Source organism: Wyeomyia smithii, chromosome 3, assembly GCF_029784165.1.
Source record: "Wyeomyia smithii strain HCP4-BCI-WySm-NY-G18 chromosome 3, ASM2978416v1, whole genome shotgun sequence".
Lineage (NCBI taxonomy): Eukaryota > Metazoa > Arthropoda > Insecta > Diptera > Culicidae > Wyeomyia > Wyeomyia smithii.
In genome coordinates, this window is record NC_073696.1 from 245417695 (window position 1) to 245426904 (window position 9210).

General features: G+C 36.7%; 1 protein-coding gene across 4 annotated transcripts in view; it reads left to right on the plus strand.

The window, feature by feature from the left end:
* LOC129732673 (high affinity copper uptake protein 1) overlaps positions 1–9210 on the plus strand; it is an 80795-nt gene that overhangs the window by 69346 nt on the left and 2239 nt on the right. The window lies entirely within an intron of this gene.

The following is a 9210-nucleotide window of genomic DNA, read 5'->3' on the forward strand; positions in this document are numbered from 1 at the left end:
TGCGGTTGTCATTTTATTCGCGGTATTCTAGATTTCAACTTGACCAGCAATAACAATATTCAGCAATCCCGATCTATTTTTATTCATTTAGCTGATGACCATGATTCTTTTGTTAAAAAAGAGGGTAAATGGCAGTGTATATCTCCTACTCTCACTCAACTTATTCGCAGCCGAAGCAGTCCCTTCCACCACACTTTCCCTCTCACAGCTCACCTGCTACTCAGCCTGCATGATATTCTCCTGTTGCTATTCTTTCTTCCCCTAACGACGGACTATGAAGAGAAAGGCACAACTAACGACTCGCTTCTAGGAGCCGATGTAGTCTAATCATGTATCTGTTTTATCCCAGAAATCAATGCACCAAACCAGAACAGGTCTTTTTTACGCGGGTTGCGTTATATTTGCGACTCAAAAAAGTCTTGCGGGCCCATACAAATTCGGAACGCATCCCCCGCGTATAAAAAGACCTTAGCGTAATTCATTACGAATTGAGAGGATTCAGATTTAGTCGCAATCTGTACACACCATGAGTTGTGCACATCGAGATAAAAATAGTAGGAGTGTGGTATTCAAGACACGACCGCATGACGTTGACTACGGTATTGTTATATTCCATTAAAACAAATAGTAGAGGGAATTGCAGCTCCAGTATTTGCTGCGATTTTATCTAACAGTGTATTTCTGAATGCTGAACCGTAAAACGTTATAAATAATAGTATATACTAAATGAATGGATCTCTCTTATGTAATCGCTGTCATTTCATACATATTCGAATCAAACCTTTGTTCGTAGCTGCACTACCAAGACAATCATTTAATTTAGCGAATTGGGTAAAATTTTCCTATCTAAGCAAAAAGCAAACTCAACGAAACTATCTTAAATAAAAGACCAGAACGATTCAAGCGAAATTTTTAGATTTAAAAATTGTTTGACATTAAATCGATAAAGCTCACACTAGGTTAGCTCCAGTCCAGCATATAACTTTATGTATTTAAAAAAAGTGGAAGAGGTTGTTTATAATATACGACCGCAAGTTAACGTAGAATTACGACAGTCTGTCTTATGTCAATATTTTTTTTGCAATAGCTTTGGAAATCAACTCGATTAGGGTTAATCAATTTAATGGTGTGAAAAATGGTGTGTGCGGTCGAAATTCTGCTGTGATGTCAAACTATAACCGTCTTCTCCAAGACGTTACATCCTTGCTAATAAAGTGTTGTGATTTTCTAAAACAGACTCAGCACCGTGACCTGAACGTGCCGAACTTTTCTGTTTGAAATCGGATTGAATCGCAGTATCAACAAATCGTAATGCTGTGCATTATGAGCAGCAGCAAACCACAGTTGCAGTTTAGTAATAACCATTCATTATGCTCTTCCAACTACATTTAGTAGCCTTGAAAAAGGCCGGTTGCTGCAATTGCAATTTTTGTTTCGTATGTCGTAATACTAGTGTACGAAAAATACATCTCATTCATTCTGGCTCAGAGCAATCTTTTGATAAGCTCCGCCTTTATTTTCAGTTCCTACAAATTTTCTCGATTTCGTAACACGGTTGTACAAAAATGATTTCTTGTGAACATTCTGTCGAGCCGGACCTATAGAGCTCTCATAGAGGCAACGAAATAACATGTCGTCGGCTTCGTGCAACACTGGCTCAAAATTTTGCATTTTTGAGTTTTTGATGGTAAACGATGCCAAATACTGTTAAGTTTCATCACACGAAATCCCATTTCGAAAATCATAAAAATTCCACAGTTATGAGTAGAAGTGCCTTTGCTGCACAAATCGAAATTTCTCCATAAAGGATTGGTAATCTCAAACTTCAAAGTTTTCTTGATAATCGAAAAATAAATTTTCGACGCAAATTTTCAAACGCGTTTTTCTCGAAACTATGTTTTTTGAGTTGTGCCAGTGTTGCACGAAGCCGACGATGTATTGTGTCGTGTTGTGCGGCTTGGAATAAGAAAATGTTCCCGTCTCCGTGTCGAATAGAAGCAGATTGTTGAGTGTTTGATATTGCCTATGGTGGACATGAGTATGAGGGTGGAAATTCTGCTGTGATGTCAAACTATAAACGTTTTGTTTTAAGACGCAATAGCATAAGTGCTGCATTTCTGTTATCTGCTACCATCCAGCACGAGAACAAGTATAAATTACAACCAGCCCTTCTCAGGGCCACCAACACGTTCTTAAGGCAATGTTGAATTTTTCTTGGCTTGCAAATACTGAAATTTGCGGTTTTCCGTCTTTTACACATGATGAAAAATCTTAACTACTTCAATCACATTATTGTAGAGCACCAAAAGGTGCTATTATATTTCACAACAGTAACAACACTGGCAAGTTTGTTCAATTATCGGATAACCATTCGCCGATAATTCTAGTTCTCTCGTTTCCTCTAGTAGAATTGCCTGCCACTTCCGATAATTCTGCAGCTACCGAAAACTCCATAACAGCCGCCAGATAGACAGGTGGCTAAGTATCAACGCGCCCAGCGCGATCAGCCAGAAATTGAAACCCGGCTTTTCTTTTTCCGTCAGAAGAATTCGGTTGTCTTCCAAAATACAAAACTGTACGTGTTAGGTATAATACTGCGTGAGCGAGAGCTCTATCGGTCCGGCTGCCAACATGAAATGAAATTAATATTTTGTGCATTCGCATTACGAACCAGATACAGGAAGAAACTTGAAATAAAGGCGGAGTCTTGTACCTGTAAGACTCCGCTTTTATTACAAGTTCTTTCCAGTTTGTTACTGGTTCGTAAGTTACAACATAGCTCTAAAAATATCAGGAATAGAAAGCGACCTTGAGTAAACAACAACAACATCAAATCGTTTACAAAGTCAGATCGGTTGTATCCTATAGTGTCGACTGTGCTTGTGAAGAGAGGTGGTGATTGGTTTCTCGGTATGATTTAGATAATCGATATTATTTATCAACTTTTCAATAGTGTATCTCAAACAATAGGTTATTTTTGTTACATACATTTAACCGTAAACGAACTTCTGATCGGTTGATGCCGAAACCTAGAAATTCTGAAAAGTAATGACTGATATATAAACGCTCAAAACCTGACCACTTTTTCCTGGTTGAATTACTAGATTTTCAAATTCAGGCGCCTAACTTCGATATAGACGTTAGTCAGGGTCAAAACAATTGTGTCATATTCGTCTCATGTCCATCACTGTTCAGAGTTCTACAGGCTATAGACGGGAGATCCAGGACCTAGCGCTGTGGCAGTTTGCCGGTTCTCTCTGCTGGTTTGTCCTCTATGGAAGGTTGCAATGGAATGAGCGGGGGTTGCAGCAGAAAACCATGCAAACACATTTTTTTTATAATCGCCGCCTGCTGCGGCACGATTTGCCGCAGCTCTGCTGGTCAATCCACTTTCGAGTGAATTATCCTTTTGCAACAGTGATTGGATAGATAATGAAGATAAATTTCTGCAGGCTAGCTTTATACAACAGATAGGCATTTTTCAATAAAACGACAGCAAGCTTCATAAAATCACAATTGCTGTAACACGGTCTGTAAGAATGTAGGAATGAAGAAAATTCGTTGGACTTCATTTTGAGCATTTAAAAGTGAACAATTTTCGTGATGTTCCCGATGTTTCCGGGTTTTCAATTTGCACCCCTATGTTACCGTAAAACATGATTCTACGTCAAAGATCGTGAAAAATACTCAAATTCAGCTACAAATTTTGAACTGTTTTTAGATCCAAGGTTATGAAAGCTAGCCAAGGGAAGGTTGGATAAAAAAAAAACACCGACAAGAAAAAAAGAATACACTAAGGTCTTTTTTCACGAGGTGAATGCGATCGGAATTTGTATGGGACCGCGTAAAAAAAGACGTTTTTGAGTTGAAAATATAACGAAGAAATCAGTCCTTAACCACTGCAACACGTTGTAGATCCTACCTACGCCGAGAATTTTTAGCCTACGTTTGTTTGCTTGATCCAGCTGAGTTGATAAACTCGATAGTACAGGTTACAGGTAATAGTACAGCAACCTCCCAGATGGTCTCGAGATACGATGCTGGCCTATACATCCAGTCGTCGGGGGAGTCGAGTCTCGGGGGAGACTGTTAGTGTCAGTAGGATCGTAGCGCTAGCCCCGCAATTGTCCTGTGCACTAAACAGCACTACGAAGTCTGTGTATAAAGAAACAGAAGGTCAAGTTTCGAATCGGAATGTAGCACCAAGGCTTTGCCTTGCTAGTTCAGGTTACTTCTGATAGAAATCCTACTGACGCCGGTACACAGGTTATTGTTGGCAGAAAAAATAATTTTCTGCATTTAATTCGACACACTATAAAAAGTTATATTTTTTTCAGGGACATCTTAGCTTTCCAGTGTTTTCGGCAGAATTGTTGAGCTTTTAAAATACTATGCTTTAATGTATTGTAGTGCTTTAATAAAGCAAAACTGAGCTCTCTATAAATATTAATGCAAAAAAAAGGTTCTCGTTTATAAACAGAGCCGGATTTACGATTGGGGGGCCCGCGGCCCAATTTTAAGTGGGGGCCCCAAAACAAAATAAATCCGTTTTTTATCGTACGAGTTGAAAACGTTTATTTGTTATTGAAAAGTTACCAAATATTTGTTAGAATTTTTTCTTGTGAGTCATAGGCGTATGCAACCTATTTTTAATCAGTTTCATCTTCGAAAAAGACATTTTTCCAGTTGCGTTCGAGATCATTAGACTCAAATAAATCCGCAACGCAATTTCAGCGTTTACAAATACATTTTGCATATTTTTGTTCACAATCACATTGTATAAATGTAATTCAAATGAAATATTCTCTGGACTCTGCAATTGCTCAGCAAACGAAAAAAGCTGAACTAACTCGTTTCCCAATCCATTTTCTAGATCATCCGGATAGGCAACCACCAGTTTTTCAGCAGTAAGCTCCAAAAGGTTTAGTGTTGATGTCGGACAAAAAAACCAAATCGGTGGGGCGCTTTTCGCTGGTAGAATGCTTTCATTCTTGAATTTCTCCTCTGCAGAAATCTGTGTCAATGCGGTTATTTTCTTAACACCAACGGGGTTGAACCGAACGTTTGGTACTCGTACACAAACCACCTCGTATTTCTCATTCCTCAACAATTCAATGCCAGCTGACTTATAGGTATAATATTTATATTCCATTTATTTGGATTCTCCAAGGTGAACTCTAATGAATGTAAATGTGATATTAACGCTCGCGAAAAAATAACACTGAGGGAAAGTTTCAGATCGAAACGGTCTGTTCGAATTTTTTTACTGTAAATCAAACTTTTGATTGAATCTCATTTTTGATAGAGATCGATTTATGGGGGCCCCAAAAATGAGAGGCCCTGGGCCCTCCCTTAAATCCGACTCTGCTTATAAATTTTGGGAATTTTTAGAATTCTTTCCGAACAAAAACTTGGCGTGAATGAATATTTAATTCGTCATTTGCAATTAAAGTCATTTCAATTGGCTAAATCGGCTCCCCGGGTAAAGAAAATAAGAAAATTTGTCGACTTTCTTCTATCTAAAATGGAAATGGACGAAAAACTAAATCCATTGAAATAAGCGTGAAACACTGAAACAAACTGAACTAGAAATATGAAATAGGAATTATTCAAACTTAGAAGAAAAATAAAAATGATAAATTAGCAGTGGTGGGCACCGCTAATCGAAAATTTAGCGACGCTAATCGCTAAGTCGCTAACCGGAAAATTTAGCTCGATAATCGCTAATCGCTAAACGCTAAACCCACATTAGCGGAACTTTCGCTAATCGCTAATCGCTAACTTTTCAATATGTAAATAGTCATATCGCTATATTTATTGCTCGCGTTTTGTAAGATTTGGACCACACTGATCTTTTTTGGTTAAACAAACGAAAACCATTACTTTTTAAAGCTATTTACAGTAAGAGGTTGACGAAACGGTATTCATATTTGATTTTGTAAAAACAAGAATAACAAAAGCTATTTAGCTTGCATTGAAAATAGATACTCTTAGGAATGTTTTCATACGCCACACACTGGGGCAGCCTCATACAAAAGCTCGGACAAAACCTAAAATTTTTTTTTCCGGAATTAGGCTCAAAATCGATATTTTGTAGAAACTAGAATGCCTAGAGACCAAGAATCAAGCATAGGTTGTAAAGAATTCGCATGTTTTAGTACATCGTGAGGTAGGAGAAGCTGGGGTTTAACATTTCATAAAACCAAAAAAAAAATTTCGATCATCTTTACCAACCTACAAAATGCAGGAGCTCCCGAATAATTATGATATTATGCATGATATCTCTTCAATATAAGTAAATTAAAGGAAAAAAACTTAGATAGCTGAGTATATCCTACTATACCACGATTGAGCACAACGTTTCACGCAGATAAAAAAAAACCCAGTTTTTCATTAATTTCAAACATTTGAAAAAATGATTTACCAGCGAGTACCCACTCTATATTCTTCTCAAATTTGAAGATGCCAGCCTCAGCTATTCAAAAAACCCAACTTTAGCTGCAACTTTTTGCCTATTCAAAAGTTATTCGATTTTTGGTACAGCATGCTTTTAAGTATAAATCATGCGTTTCGCGGCAGCTTTCTATGAACGAATTCGTGAAGCACATCCAAAAGTCCAGAGGAGTTGAAACCATACAAGATGTATTAAACGGTATGTTGGTTATATCTGACCCCTTTTTCGTCCAGTTTTAGAACAAACATCGATTCAACTGATACCCGCAAATCAAAAAAAGCGGTCTTGAAACTCCTTTACGTTGAAAATGATATGGAAGACGATGAATTAATGTTTCTGTAATCTATGCAAATTCAATCATTTTGTTATATATCATTAATACGTTTACAATACGTTTAGAATGTGTATGTGTATGTGTGTGAAATAAGTAACTTAAACTTTTTTATGCATGACTCAAACAATTAAATGACCCTAACAACTGATCTAAGAACAAAGAATTGCTTAGACTTGAACTTGAGTAGCAAAAAGAATTTCACTTTCAAAATTGAGCGATCTAGATCAAACAGTAATCCAGGCATGTTGTACATGAATGTACTAGGAATCCTGCCAAAAAATTCGCCTGAAAATGTCAAACCTTCTTGTTTTGACATTCTAGATAAAAAAGTCCTCTGGATCAAAACATGATGTGCAAAATGGTAAATCGTATATAGTTGATCAACTTCGCGTGATACTTGTGACCTCTATTCCTTTCCGACCGAGCCTACACAATTGTGTAGGTAAAAAATGACGGATAACAAAATTTAAATCAAAGTAATTCCTATATAAAAACACTTGCTTGCTTCAGTTTCTTATTTTTCGTAGCAGCTGCGATGTTAACACTAGCTTTGTGAGCAATAAAACAATGAATAAGACTTTCAAAAAGCGGAAGAGAAGGTTTAGTTTAAGTCACCTTCTATCTACGCATTCATATAGGCTCGGTCGGAAAGGGCTATAACATGAATCTAAAAAGTTATTAGGCTTATTTTTTTAAACAAAGTGATTTAGATAAGTATAAACTGATCTAGACCAAACATTGAAGATAGATCACAATCATTCAAACAACTTTGCCGAAGACACCAATAATCTATGATTTGAATTTGAGCAGTTGTGGGGTTTTGTTTTGTGAACAATAAAATTAGTTCTATCTCGTTAACAGTCAATCCTACAATTTTGATGTTTTCGACAACTTTATATCAATTGATGATATGAACAACTTTTCTGAAGAAACAAAATGGCTAGCACCATTTTTTCAGAAGATAGATGTCAGCGCCATCTGTAGGAAGAAAATTGAAGCTTCTCGAATACATTTTTCATAAAGATATTTTTATGCTGTACAACATTGCCGAAGACATAAACACTGTGGAAACAACCATTTAGAAGTAATGAGGTTTTGTCCCACCAACATACCAATCTGCCCCACTGTGCGCCATCAGCAATTCACAGTTTTTCTAAATATTTCTATTGTCGCTTCTCTACAAAATTTAGCGAATTAGCGATTAGCGTTTCGAAGGCCAAAATTTTAGCGACGCTAACAGTTTCGCTAACTAACTCAAAAACTAGCGAAATCGCTAAGTCGCTAACTGAATTTTAGCGTCGCTAATTAGCGAATTAGCGAATTAGCGGAATGGTGCCCACCACTGTAAATTAGGAACATAAAAAGTACCGTTAGCCGGGGTAAGTTTGTGCCAGTGGGGGTGAGATTTAGCCATCCAACCCGTGACTTGTCAGCCATCTCTTCCGGATCAGAAGACTAGTCTTTTTTGGTTAAGTATTCGAAAAAACTTATTCAACAAGGATCTGGTCCTGTAATCGTCGAGGGATGACTGACAAACAATGGGTTTGTATGGCGCGATCTCACCCTCACTGGCACAATTGCACCCCGGCTTACGGTAATAAACGCCATCAAATCCTGAAAAAAGTTCAGAGTCTGTTTTGGACAATTTGCACTTAAAGATATTCGAAGACTTATAATAAACCAAAGCAACAAATCCGGAGTTAATGAAACTTTTACTGCAGCGAAAGCAAAAGTAACAAGTCATTTAAAATATTACCAACTTTTCCATAACCCCAATAAATCCAATTATAAACTCCTTCGAAGCTGAGGCATTTTTTTCTTCTCAAGTGATATTATGGTAACTTTAAAGAGTTCCATTGAACCAATTCTAACGACTTATTATTACCCAAGCTTAAGAGAACCGCTTTTAGAGTATGAGATTTATTCCCAAGCCCATTTGCTGCGAAAACTTAATCGAGAGTGAGGCACTCAGTTGTATCTTAATTATAATGAGAACATCTGATGTCAGTAGAGTGGAAATGAAATCTGTTAAATCTACATCTTGAACTATTACTTGGGAAATAAACAATTCAAAAGTTTCATTTTTTCATTAAAAATTTCTTCGGTCAATTTTTTATTAATAAAATATTGAAGGCTGTTTTTATATTTATATATAAATTTCAAAAAAATTATATGACGACCGTGTCGAGATGAATGGATAGTTAAATATACATTTAGACCAATTGCTTATGATGATATTTGACACCTTGTTTTTTTTTATTTAATTTTTTTTTTCGATTGTTCAGTATGAAATACACACATTTTATTAAGACGGAATAAAATAACCAAGTAATCATTTCTGGTAATCTGTTGTTGTAACCCTATGTCATTAACAAAAGATGAACGTCACTTCTAATTGTTATGATTATATTTGCGAAAATTG